Consider the following 13,596-nt stretch of genomic DNA (forward strand, 5'->3'; position numbering starts at 1 on the left):
GTCTATGTTTTTATTCGCTTATATGTTGAAAAAATGCTCTTCTTTGGTGTACCACAACATGCATGGAGCTGTTATTTTGCCAGACTAGCCAAGCATGGTCTTCAAGAAAGAATCCATGGCCTTTTTCAGCAAGATGCGGATTGGGCTGCATTCAAAAAAGCCCTACGCAAAGAATTCTTCGTAGAAGACTATGGCCTAATGACAAAGAAAAGTTTCATTGATTGGGTTGAGAAACCCAACAAAGGTTTAGTTGCAACTTCTTTATACCATGAGTTTGAAAGTAAATTTTAACAACTTAATGCTGAAGACCAATAAAGTATGGAAGGTCAAAAGATTGAATTATTACTTAAGACTGCAAATCCCATTCTACAAGAAAAGCTTGCTGATCGGCTAGAAGATGCTACCTCTGAATCAGGAGTCAAGACTGCATGGACATATATTACTGATGTAGTTAATATGATTACTCGAAGAGAGTGGATACGACTAAGATTGGGCTCTACTTCAACTTTAACTACTCCATTGATGGAGCTTGTTTCACCTTCAAAATCCCCTATTCCTTTGACTAATCAACCAACTCTTTCTTCTTCTATTCCTTCTAAAAATGATATAATGGATGAACTCATTAAAAGCATGTGTAATCTTCATCTGAATCTTACAGAAATTAGTTTCAAGGTGGAGAAGCTGGATGTCAAAGTTGAAGAACGAGGACAATCATCAACTCAAAGACCCATGAGAAAAGGCTTTAAGAGGCGTTGTATTTGGTGCGGTAGCCAACAACATGACAAGAGGAAGTGTTCTACCTTCCATGAGGCTGAAGCACAGAAGCTCATCTTTTGGAAAGACAGAAAAATTCATACAACTAAAATTGGTCTTCCACTAGAACCAAATTTTGGCAATGGTGGAATGAAGAAAAGATTAGAAGATTTAGCTGTAATGAATGCCTACGCAACAATTGATGCAGCTACCTATGGGCTGCAAATTGTGCCAACTAAATCAAGTTTGAAAGCATGTAAAGCTAATGTGCAATCTAAAGTATGGATGCAGACACTAGATCAAATGGAACATGGTAAAGCAGCCAAAGAAGATTTGGCTAACGCCAGTCAGTACATTTGAGGAATAACTGGTTGGAAAGAACTGGTAGATTCTTTTTTTGCCTTTGCACATTTGGCTGACATCAATCATAAAAAAGTCTTGATTGAAGAAAAAAGAAGATGAGAAGATGTACCAGGGCCTTCTTCTTCTGGCCCTCCAAAATGAGTAACTAGAAGAACGCCTGAACAACCAAAGCTTGCTGAAAATATAACCCCGGATCAAGAGATGGAACATGCGCCACAAACAAAGAAAACCGAAGGAAAGAAGAAAGGCAAGCAACCATACTACAAATTGCAGTGTGACATAGAATCTGCAACCGATCTCAAACGAGTCCTAGAAGAACGAATTCTAGGAAGAAAAATTGAATTTACCTTAGGTGAAATTCTTGGAATTGCCAAACGTGAATTCCATGATGTAATTATTAATGTAATCAAAAGGAAAAGAAAATATGTTTGTGATGAAGCTGAAGAAACAGTGCATGCTTTTTTGCAAGTTCTTTGAGTTTTTGTGCAAAATGAAGAGAAGCTAACTTCACAAGGAATTCATCTTGAAGTAGTTAAAGAATTAATTGCAGTAATTGAAGCTGAAGATAAAGAAAGCATGAATGTAAAAATTAAAGAAGTGAAAGCTGAAAATATAATGGTCGGCTGGTCCAAACCAGTTGGGCAGCCCACCTCTCAAAAAGAAGGCCATCTACAGCACATGCATAAGAAGAAAGAGGCTCGGTTCATTCCAAGTAGTCACTACTCCCGTACGGATTGGGCAATAGCAAAAATAGAGACAGTCGTCAAAATTGGAGAAAAAGAAACACCATGTATTGCACTCTTAAACCATGGCTCAGAGATAAACGTCATGGCAAGGAGTCTCTATGAAAGTGGTGGATGGCCCATAGATGTTGATCCAAGATGGCGAATGAGAGCTGCAAACAACTCTTCTGAAGAGTTATATGCTGTATGTCCTAATGTATAGGTAACTATTGGAGACATAAAAGATAATTTTTACTTTTTTGTTCAAGACTCTTGTAGTTACCCTATCATTCTTGGGCAACCTTACATTTCTAAAGCCCGCTTGAAAACAAAAGCTCTTGATGATGGTTCTTCCTATGCTCGAATCCAAAGCAAGGATAATGAATGAGCTGTCCAATTTCTTACTGTGTGTGTTAACCATCATCGAAACAGAGATCGACTGCGTGATTATCCTATGCATTCTAATGCTCGAGAATTCAAGGGTTTTCGGGATGCACTACTATAAAAGGAGGCTATGGTAGTGCGTCATGTAAAAAGATTGAACCTCCTTATGCTACAAAAACTGTCTTTAGCAAATATGTATGTATGTACAGCCAATAGTATGGGTTGTTATAAGTCTCTTTGAGCCATGACTAAAGCTTAAAGAAAATGCTTATGTCATGTCAAAAGGGAGCTAAAAACTTATGATATAATGGCTGAAAATGAAGATATTTCGGATTTTTTTTAAATGATTACAACTGACACATTGGATGAAATATATACAGCTGCTCATATAGAAAATTAGGTTGAAAATCAGTCCATAGAAGTATGTACATTGGATTTTTATCAAACAATTCCAGAATTTGTTGAGCAGGAAGACATTGGTTTACTCAACAAGGTTGAAGCACAAGTGGAGACAAAAATACAAGACAATGGATAAAAAAAAGTCAAGCCTGTGGCAGTCCCACTGTCTCCTAAAAGTAAAGGGTTGACTGATAGGACAGCAAATCAGCCAAGTCTTCATGATCCTTCCAATATTGGTCACAAGTTCACATCTGAAAGTACAAAAGAGCTCAAAATATGTGAAATTTCTTTCCTTTCGTCACTTGAAAAACACTCTTTTATGCAAATGCTAATGAAACATGGAAAAGCTTTTGCATTTTGATGGGACCTGAAATGGGCCGGCACTGGCTATGGCACTAGCCGGACCTCATGCTCATGACACACAAACACCCCCCCGCCTTGCGGACCAGGAGCGTTAATCTAATGCTAAATGACAAACTGCCCTAAAGCTTAATCTATGCATTTATAGTTTATAGTCCAACATTTTCCTTAAACTCCTCAAAGGGAGATCCCAAAGTACTTAGGCATAATGCCTCGTCATGCACATATAGGAGGCACTCCACCGACTAATAGTCGGAGCTCCATTGCAGCTCTCCTACATCGCAGGGATTGGCCCTTTGATGCGCTGCTAAACATATAACACATACAAGCACAAACTCCTCTCAAGGTACCAATATTTTACATTCTAGGATATACCATTCCTCACTACAACTTTCCCTTAGCACCCAACGACTAACCTATAGCTTGGGACGTCCTCTCATACTCATCGTTGGTCTCAACCTAAGGAAGACAGGTGCCATGCATCCAAGAGATCTTTCTGATACCTTTTAATTATTATGCTTAATGCAAATTGTGTATGGCTATGTGCTCAGACAAAAGAAAAATCAGCATCGTGCATAGTGCATAAAGGATTCTTTCCATGAATTTCACTAACGCGTGCTGTGTTGAAAGGAGGCACCGAGCCATATGCTCGGCATCCCATCCTCTTTATTTAAACCGGTTCCTATACGCCAAGTGCAATGCATAAATCAAATCTTTTATTTATCTTTCAATGTTTCAACCCCTTTTCATCTAACTCTTAGCATTTTGCATCATTGATCAGTTAGATAGGGTTTCTATGCATTTTTCCCTTTTTAAAAGAATGATAAATACACACAAAACATAGAAACGGGGACAAACCGAGGCCAACCTCGTGCTTTGCTATCATTATACATTGCACAAACATAGATATAATTTTTTCTAATTTTTCTCAGTCCATTTTTTATTTTTCCTTAATTTTAAACCCATTTTCTCCATTTTTTGGCAAAATTTCCATATTTTTATTTAATAAATAATGACAAAAAATGAAAATTGATTGTGGGCTGTGGCCCTTAGGTTCATTGACAGCAAAAACTCAGATTTAGTTGGTGTGACATATCATATTTCTCATTTATATAGCAAAAAATCTAATTTTACCCTTAAAACGCGTGTGTTCATGTATTTTGATACTAATTCTGGCCATGTAACCTTATATTTTTTGATTTTCAGGTTGCAAACAGTTGAAACTCATGGCAAACAATATCATAATGAACTTTCATCCCATATGAACAAGGTTTCATAAAGCAAATAGCATTAAAAAATCATTTTTCTTTATAAAAAATAGCATTACCGCTTATTTTTAGGTCTCGATTTCTTAGTCTTGATTACATGATTGATTTCCAGCATGCGTTTAATGCTCAGCATCTTCAAGAACAGCACTCTTCATGTCTTCATCCATCCGGAAGCAATCCGGTCTCATCCGTATAAGCTTTCCTCCATCATTCTTCATTGTCTTCTTCCACACAAGAATAGCCCCTTAAGGGAGAGAGAGAGAGGAGAGAGAAAGACTAAAATCAGAGATCTTCATCCAAGCCACCATTTGACGGGCGAAGCACGGCGATAAGATCGGCCAAGAAGGAGAAGATCAGCCCCAATGTCTGTTCCATAGGGTATTCACAGCCCACAATCATGGTGAGAGAGGAGAGAGCACGAAAAATGTGCCGTTTCTTGATCACGCCATATCTTCCTTCTCTCTCCACGTTTTTTGATCTAGAGGTGCATAAAATTTTGGGGGGGAGGGTCCAAACTCAAAAGGCATGCCCAATTTTGGCCTCCCAAGTGTCCACCTTTTCATATCTTGACCATTTTGTGGCCATTTCCCCGTCCGATGTCCAAATTGAGTGCTGTAAATTTCTGTGCATCCGACTTGACGTCTCGCATTGGGTGGTAACTCCTGACAACCCGCACGTCAGTCTGAAAAATTATCAAAAATCAACAAGTGTCGCTAGGGCACCTTTTAAGCACTTGACGCTTAAAATCGTCCTAGCTGGAGCTACCGCCTTCGACGTTGAATATTTTTTCCTTGATATTTGTAAATTTTGGCTATTTTTAAGCACTTCTTGGCATCAAAACTTCGCTCTCACATTTCAGCCAAGTGAAATAGGTTGTGTGGATCCAAATATTGTGGCTCGTATGGTCATTTTTACAGTTCCACATGTACCTTGGAACCTCAAACCTATTCCTGTTCCAAGGGTGCATTTGCCCAAATTACTAGAACTTCTAAATGAAAAGATCAGAATGAAGATTTTGGAACCTTCTTCAGCATCTTACTCAAACTTATGGTTTATTGTGCCTAAGAAAAATGGGTCTTTACGATTCATTCAAGATCTATAGCCTCTCAATCGTGTCACAATCCAAAATGTTGGTTCAAGTACAATTGTTGATGAGTTTGCTTAAGCTTTTGCAGGTAGAGCAATTTATTCTATGGGCGACCTATTGTTGAGTGTTGAAATGACTTGTTTTTTGGCTGATTTTTGTTGTTTTTGAGAGCTGAATGGTTGATTTTATGAGATGATCGACTGGTTTAGAAGTGGTTTGAGAGTGTTTTGGATGATATTGATTGTGTTTTGGAAGTTCATGATATTTATTAGTGGTTCTGTGATGTTCTGATTGGTTCTGTATACCTTCTGTTTTGCTCTGTTTTGCTCTGTTTTGTTTTGATTGTCTTCTGTAAGGAGGGATGGAGTATTGATTGATGAAGATTGAGATATTGTGAAAGTTTATTGAATAGTTTGTGAGAGTTTGGAATGGTTTAAGTATGAGTTATGTGGTTTTGATGATCTTATGTAACCTTCTGTAGGTCTTCTGTAGAGCCTCTGTCTCTGTTCTGTTCTGTACTGTAGCTGTTCTGGTACTGTTCTGTGGCTGTTCTGTATGCTTCTGTATGTGTTCTGATGGATGAGAATGTAGCTTGAAAAAGTTTTCTAGCCTTGGAAAGAGGTGAATACAAGTGCAAAAGAGCTGAAAGAAGTGGAAGAAGTAGCTGCTGAAGACTCAAGTGAAGACTAGAGTGAAGTGACAGTAGTGAGCTATGAAAGAACACTGTAGTGGCTCTGGTGACTCTTCATATCAGACATACCTCTTGGGAGGGGTATCCACGACCTAAGAAGGATTATTGAGGGTGATTTTTGAGAGATTGTAGTGAGGATATGATGTATTATTGATGGAGAGAGAGAGAGAGAGAGTCAGAGATAGCCAATTTTACTCAACCAATGTGATTGTATATGAGAGATTGAGAGAGAAGACTATGGAGATATTGAAGATGAATACTATGTGATGTATTTCCATTCAAAGATGGTGTATTTCTTTGCTTTATTTGTTCCATTGATGGATTTTATGAAGATATTGAAGAATATGATTGATTCTATCAAATCCGTGGGAGATCTACATGATGCTGCATGAAGATTTGTTGTGCCTGGTGTTCTTTTCTTCATTGTGATCATATGAAACATGATAAACAAGCTTGTTGGTGTTACAAGATAGATTTTCTTGCAAGAGAATTCCCTTTTCCTTGGTGTTCCTCTTGGGGCTCCATGTTTTTGGTGCGCAGCCGGGGAAACTTGCCAGCAACAAGCACCAGAAGAGGCTGAAAATGAAGGAATTTGCATTGCCAAGAAGAGAAGAATTCAATGGATGTTTGTAAAGTTCCTTCTTCCACTGAAGAGTTGGAATTTTTCATAATCAGAGCCACTTTCCACAAGAAGTTCATCCCACAATGGCGGAAACACATCACCATCATGATGCATGCTCTATGTGGGGGACAGTTTCCTCTTCCTATTGAAGCAACAGAAACTTGCATCTTGGTGGCAAACTGTTTGGGGACAAACTGAAAAGTAGAAACAGAGAGAATGACCATACATGGAAGAGTTGGCATTCATTGAGAAGTTTCCAGACAACATCAAGTGGGAGATTGTGAAGAAGCTTCAAGAGTCTTGGTCTATAGAGGTTCACAAAGACAAGAAGGAAAAGAGTTGGAATTTGTTCGTGGATGCTCAACAGCAAGATACATGGGATGCTTGGTGTACTGATAATCTTCTGTTTGTTCAATTATTAGCAACCCACTAGAAGTTGGTAGACAGAGTGTTTTTCACAACATACACTGTTGAAACCATCAGAAGTTGGCATTACTATGATGATGGCACCACCACAATGCTTAGACGGATGCATTTTGACATCTTCAGAACCGAATACCTTCCTCTGTGCAGTGGCATGAAAGCAGAATTCAGGGATGTTGAAAAGAAAGAAGTAAAAGAAATGTTGGCAAGAGAGTCCTCCAGAGACTGAAGCCTTCTGTTAACCCTCTGTGGAGCACTAACAACATAGTGGAGCCAACCCCCTGATGAATGACGCAATAAAGAGGCAAGCGTTAGAACGAGTCCAGAGGTACGTGAGAAGAGAGAAAGCAAAAATCAAGGCTGAGAACGAGCTCGCAGCAGAAGCCGCCTTTGACGCCCTTGCGGAACTATTTATAGAAGTCCCAATGGCACATCAAGCCCTTCCTCCTCCTGCTGGAGGTCCACTTCCAAGCCAGATCTGTCCTGGAAATATTGATGACAGGCCAGCGAATGTAGTCCCATTTCCAGTTTTTAAGGGAGAGTACAATGAAGACCCCGATCTTCATGTAGCAGAGTTTATGGTAGCATGTGTGGCTAACAATGCCAGAACCCCTGAGCATTGGTTAGCAATATTCCCCGCCACTTTCAAGGGCGTGGCGTTTCAGTGGTATGAGAGACAAGCAGCAGGAACTTTTGGCACATGGGACGACCTGAAGTTGGCCTTCCTCACTAAATTCAGGCGTGAAGGTTTTAAAGAGCGGATGCGAGAGGAATTTATGAACCTAAGTCAGTCTTCTGGAGAAAGAGTGGAAGCTTATGTCTCACGAATGGAATCCATCCTGAAGAGATGGACTAACCATAATCTAGATTATGGCATCCAGAAGGGGGTGTTTCTCAGAGGATTACAACCAGAAGTCCGTAAGTTTATGGAGCTGCAAAGACCAGCCACCCTGCAAGCTACAACAGAAGGTGCAAGGCTGTACGATGAAGTGGAAGCTAGATTAGCGATGAATACAGGAAGAGGAGTCCTACCTCCTCTGATGCCAGGAATGATGTACCCACCAAATGCAGTCCCAGGGACTGTCCCTTACCCTTACCAACAGATGCCTCCAGTATCACAGTACAGTGCACCAAATCCATAGTGGCCACAATCCATGCCTCACATGATGGTTCAACCACAATAACAATGGTCCCAACCAATTTCCTCCATGTCAAATCAGCAGCAACAGTGAAATCCTACCAACTAGAGCCAACAGCCAACAGTTCAAACAGGAGCTCTGAATCAGAACCAGAACAGAGACCCCTCTGTACCAGCCCAACCCGTTTATGCAGTGATTACAGAGACTCCTCAAAACCCTCCTGCCAGTACGTCCGGAGGAGAAAGCTTGAAGGATTACTTATCCAACTCAGTTGCAAACATCAAAAAGGAGTTGATGGATGTAATTACAGAGCAGCTACAGACGCTGAAAGTGAATACCGCTAGCATATCCAACATTGCAGGAGTAGGAAGAGATGTGATGCGATTAAATACTTTGTGTGGTAAGTGTCATCAAGCAGGCCATTTAGCCACTGAATGTACACGCAAACCAACCATTCCTGGAGCCTTCTGTTCCTACTGTTTGCGGAAGAACCATACAGAGGACATTTGCTCTTTGAAAGAGATGCATGATAGGAGAAGGAAGGAAGAAGATGCAAGATTCAACTTGCTGGAATCCAAAATGACAACACAGGATATTGGACCCAAGCCTAGAGAGTTTGGTCCTAATTTCGGACCTAGAAGATTTTCCTCTCAAAGTTATAGAGGAAGACAGTCTGCAGAGATCAGAAGTGGAGTATTATAGATGCGGAGAAAACGGACACATTTTACCAAATTGTCCAAATCCTCGAAGGTTAGTGGATTACAAGCCCTTATGCAGTCGATGCAAAGGAGAAGGCCACACTGCAAAGGACTGTCCAAGCCCAGCCCCAGTGAAAAACAGTTCTACTGATAGTCTGGCCAAGGCCCAAGAGCCTACCTCCGATTTAGTGGAATTGGACGTTGCTGCCATCACTCGTGCAAAGCAGAATGAACCACCTATCCAGAAAGAAAATAACCCTCCAGCCAGAACAGTGAAGTTCAATCTTCCACCAGAAGAACAGAACAGAACAGAGCCTGACAGTGCCGTACAGAGCTCTACAGTGCCACAGAGAGTTACAGAGACAGTTACAGAGACAGGACCAGAGGTCCAGGAGATAGAAGAGGAGAAAGTGCCACAAGTGGCAAAAGAAGTTCCCATGATGCCTCTATTGGAAGAAAGAGGGAAAATGAAAATGGGTGTTGCCCCATTCCCTAACCGATTAGAGAAGCCAGTGGATCCTATTAAGGAATACGATCTGGTTAGAGATCTAGATACCTTTAAACCAAACCTCACATTCCGACAATTATTGATGTTGTCTCCCAGTTGCCGAAAAAGGTTCAAAAGTATACTGACAAGAAGACGTGGTTTAAGGATTGCTCCCTCAACAGTGACAAAGTCCAACAAAGCTCCAGAGCCTGTCAAAGAAGTGGACGTAGCTAACGCCTTTCTAGATCCGGGTACTCCAGAGACTGGCGTGTGGATAGAAGGCTGCTTCATTGCAAATGCACTGATTGATGGTGGTTCATCAGTGAACATTATGACGGATGTGACAATGAAGGATCTAGGCCTACAAGGTGTGCAACCCACCCAATGGCTCATCAGACTGGCGGATCAGAGTAGAATCAAGCCTTTGGGCATTCTCCCATATGTGAAGACTACAGTGGCTAGAAAGGATTATTGGCTAACCTATCTGGTGGTGAAGCCAAACTCTTATGGCACATCCTATCCTCTGTTACTGGGCAGACCGTGGCTTTTTGAAGCCCGAGCAAGGACGGATTGGTTCAAAGGAACCTTGACCTTGGGTAGAGGGCCCAATAAAGTGGTGCTGAAACTGTATGGTTCTCAAAAAGGACATGGATCCACTTCCTTGGAATTATCTTCTGACTCCCCTAATGAGGCTACAGATGGAATATCAGCAGACAAAGATGCTGTCAAACAGATCCTTCCTAAGAAAATAGTGGCACGTTCCTTAATAGTGGATATTGTAAGCCGACTTCCAAAAGATGCAAAGCCATTATCAATGGGTGAATACTTTCTGCCTGAACCAGGAATGACTTCTGAAATCACTTTTGACAGTGAGATAGAAGCATAGATGTACTGCTCTCCCTGTTACATGGCCATAGCAGAGATAGAGACAGAGGCAGGAGAGGAAACAGAGAATCTGTTCTTCTGTTACAGAGCTCCTACAGAGACAGAAGCAGAAGCAGAAGCAGAGACAGAAGAGGATGGATATGATATGGACGAAGAAGGTTATGAAAGTGAAACGGAAGAGTCTATTCCACCCGAAGAGGATATATATGAAGAAGAAGTTCCAGAAGCTTCAGAAGCAGACGAACTCATGCTATGGGACAGAATGGTGATGGTACCATTTGGTCTGGTAAATGGATCTTCTCATATGCAAAACCTTTATAAGGAATGGATTAAGAAGAACAAGCCGTTTCTCAGCAGTGGCTCATGCCGTTCTAACCCATCTTTGCCTAAGAAAGATGATGATGATGCACCGTGCCAACAAGCGCCAGTCTCACCAACCCAACAGGCATCAGAGGGTCCCTGTTATGTGACGTTCCTAGATGTGTCATCTTCAGAAGAGGAGTCTTCAAGCCAAGAGGTAATTAATTTTGAAACCAAACCCGAAATGGCCCTAATCCCATTACAACATCTTAAGGAGCAACCTAAGTCTCCACTCCACCAAAAGAAGAAGTTGGTTCTAGTGGGACATCAGAAGAGGACACCACTCCCTTGAAGGAGTCGCCCCAGAAGCAGTCCATGGGACCTTCATCTGTGAAGTAGAAGGTGAAAGGCAGTTAACCTTTGTGGATGCAGATGGCACTGAACGCCACTTGAAGGTGGGTAGCAGTCTCCCAGAAGAGGAGTTGTCAACCTTGTACAACTTGTTGAAAGAAAATTTGGACGTGTTTGCATGGTCTTACAAAGACCTAAAGGGGATTGATCCCACAATATGTCAACATCATATTGACTTGGAGCCTGATGCCAAGCCAGTACGGAAACGACAGAGGCGAATGAACCCGAATTATTCCACATTGGTGAAAGGGGAGCTGCTGAAGCTTCTGGAAGCCGAGTTCATCTATCCAGTGGCAAATAGTGAATGGGTTTCACCCATCGTGGTTGTACCCAAGAAGAATGGCAAATTGCGAATATGTGTTGACTTCCGAAAGCTCAATTCTAAAACAAAGAAGGATCACTTTCCTATCCCTTTCACAGACCAATTGTTGGACACAGTGGCAGGACATGAGCTTTATTCCCTTCTGGATGGATTCAGCGGATACAACCAAGTGCAGATAGCAGAAGAAGACCAGTCCAAAACAACCTTCACCATAGAATGGGGGACATACGCTTACCGAGTGATGCCATTTGGGCTCTGCAATGCCCCTGCTACTTTCCAACGAGTCATGATGGCTGCATTTCAAAATCATCTGCATGACTTTATTGAGGTATATTTGGATAACTTCTGTGTCTATAGTTTGATCTGTGAACACTGGGAACACCTAGAACAATGCTTTGACCGATGCCGAGAGTATGGGATTTCCCTCAACCCCGACAAATGCATCTTTGGGGTCTCTTCTGGAGTTCTGTTGGGCCACATTGTCTCTGGACAAGGGATATCAACAGACCCTGCAAAGATCGAAAAGATCGCAGCTCTGACAACACCCACCAACCTCAAACAGTTGAGGGGATTCTTAGGCCATGTGGGTTACTACAGAAGGTTCATAGCTCATTTTGCAACAAAGACAACCTCCTTGCACAAGCTTCTGAGGAAAGATGCAGAGTTTACTTGGACGGAAGAATGTGACAAAGCCTTCCACACTCTGAAGCAGTGTCTAATTGAGGCACCCATTCTGCAACCTCCTGATTGGACGAAAGAGTTCCATGTACACACTGATGCATCAATTGAAGGCTTAGGTGCTGTCCTTTGCCAGAAGGGCTCCTCGAAGCTGGATCAACCGATCTATTATGCAAGCAGAAAAGTCACTGATAGGGAACGAAACTATACAGTGACAAAGCTTGAGTGCTTGGCAATGGTGTTTGCCCTAGAGAAGTTTCGCCACTACCTCCTATCCACCCATTTTAAATTTTATGTGGATCATGAGGCCCTATCCTTCCTGATGAACAAAGTAGATGTGAAAGGACGAATGATGAGATGGCTCTTTTTATTCCAGGAGTTCGACTTTGAGGTGATTACTAAGCCTGGTCATTCCCATGTTCTGGCTGATCATCTGTCGCGTATCCCACAAACTGCAGACGAGGAGCAGGATGACCCAGACCTCCCTGATGCTTCCCTATTCTTGGTAGAAACTGTAACTCCCTGGTATGCCGACATTGCCAATCTGCTGGCAACCCAATAGTATCCTCCTGGTATTTCTAGTCGGGAAAGGAAGAAGCTCATGTTAGAATCAGCCCCCTACACCCTGCTAGGTGGCGCACTGTACAAGAAAGGCAAAGATGAAGTGCTCAGAAGATGTGTTGCAGGAAATGAGATTGGGATTGTTCTGAAGGCTTGCCATGACGAGCCATGTGGAGGCCACTTTGCAGGAGAAGCTATAGCCAGGAAGGCTCTACTAGCAGGATATTGGTGGTCTACCATTCATAAGGATGTCTATGATTACTGTAAAAGATGTGATGCTTGTCAAAGAATGGGGAAACCCACCAAGACAAGTGCCATGCCACTGCAACCTATCCTTCCTTTGAAGCCTTTTGAGAAGTGGGGCATCGACTTCGTAGATCCGATCGATCCTCCTACCAGAAGGAAACAGAACCGATACATCCTCGTATGTACGGATTATGTTACAAAGTGGTGTGAAGCTAAAGCCCTAAAGCGGGACGATGGTAACAGCCTGGCCCTGTTCATGTATGAGAATATCATCACCCGTTTTGGCAGTCCCTTAGAGCTGGTAAGTGATAGAGGCACTCATTTCATTAATAAAGTCATGGAAGAATTGATAGAGTTGTATAAGATCCGCCATCGCAAGTCCACTCCTTATTACCCCAGAGCCAACGGCCAAGTCGAAGTCACCAATCGCATCCTCTGCTCGATTCTGACAAGAACGATTGCCGCACATCATCGTGATTGGGATGATCGACTTACAAAGGCCCTCTGGGCGTACAGAACCTCCCATAAAGCAGCAACAGGACAGACACCTTTCCAGCTGGTGTATGGTACAGAAGCTGTTTTCCCTGTTGAACTGGAATTACATTCTTTGAGAGTGGCTATCAAAGAGCGTTTGGGGGACGATGATTCACTGCAACGCCATCTCCTGCACTTGGAATGTTTGGACGAAATTCGTAGGATGGCTCTACAGTGCATGGAAGTCACGCAAGCTCGACGCAAGGCTTACCATGATAGCTTCATCAAGCACAAGGAGTTCAAAGAAGGTGATTTGGTCCTAG

Source organism: Lygodium microphyllum, chromosome 8, assembly GCF_053477565.2.
Source record: "Lygodium microphyllum isolate KBCC chromosome 8, Lygodium_microphyllum_v1.1.10, whole genome shotgun sequence".
NCBI classification, from domain to species: domain Eukaryota; kingdom Viridiplantae; phylum Streptophyta; class Polypodiopsida; order Schizaeales; family Lygodiaceae; genus Lygodium; species Lygodium microphyllum.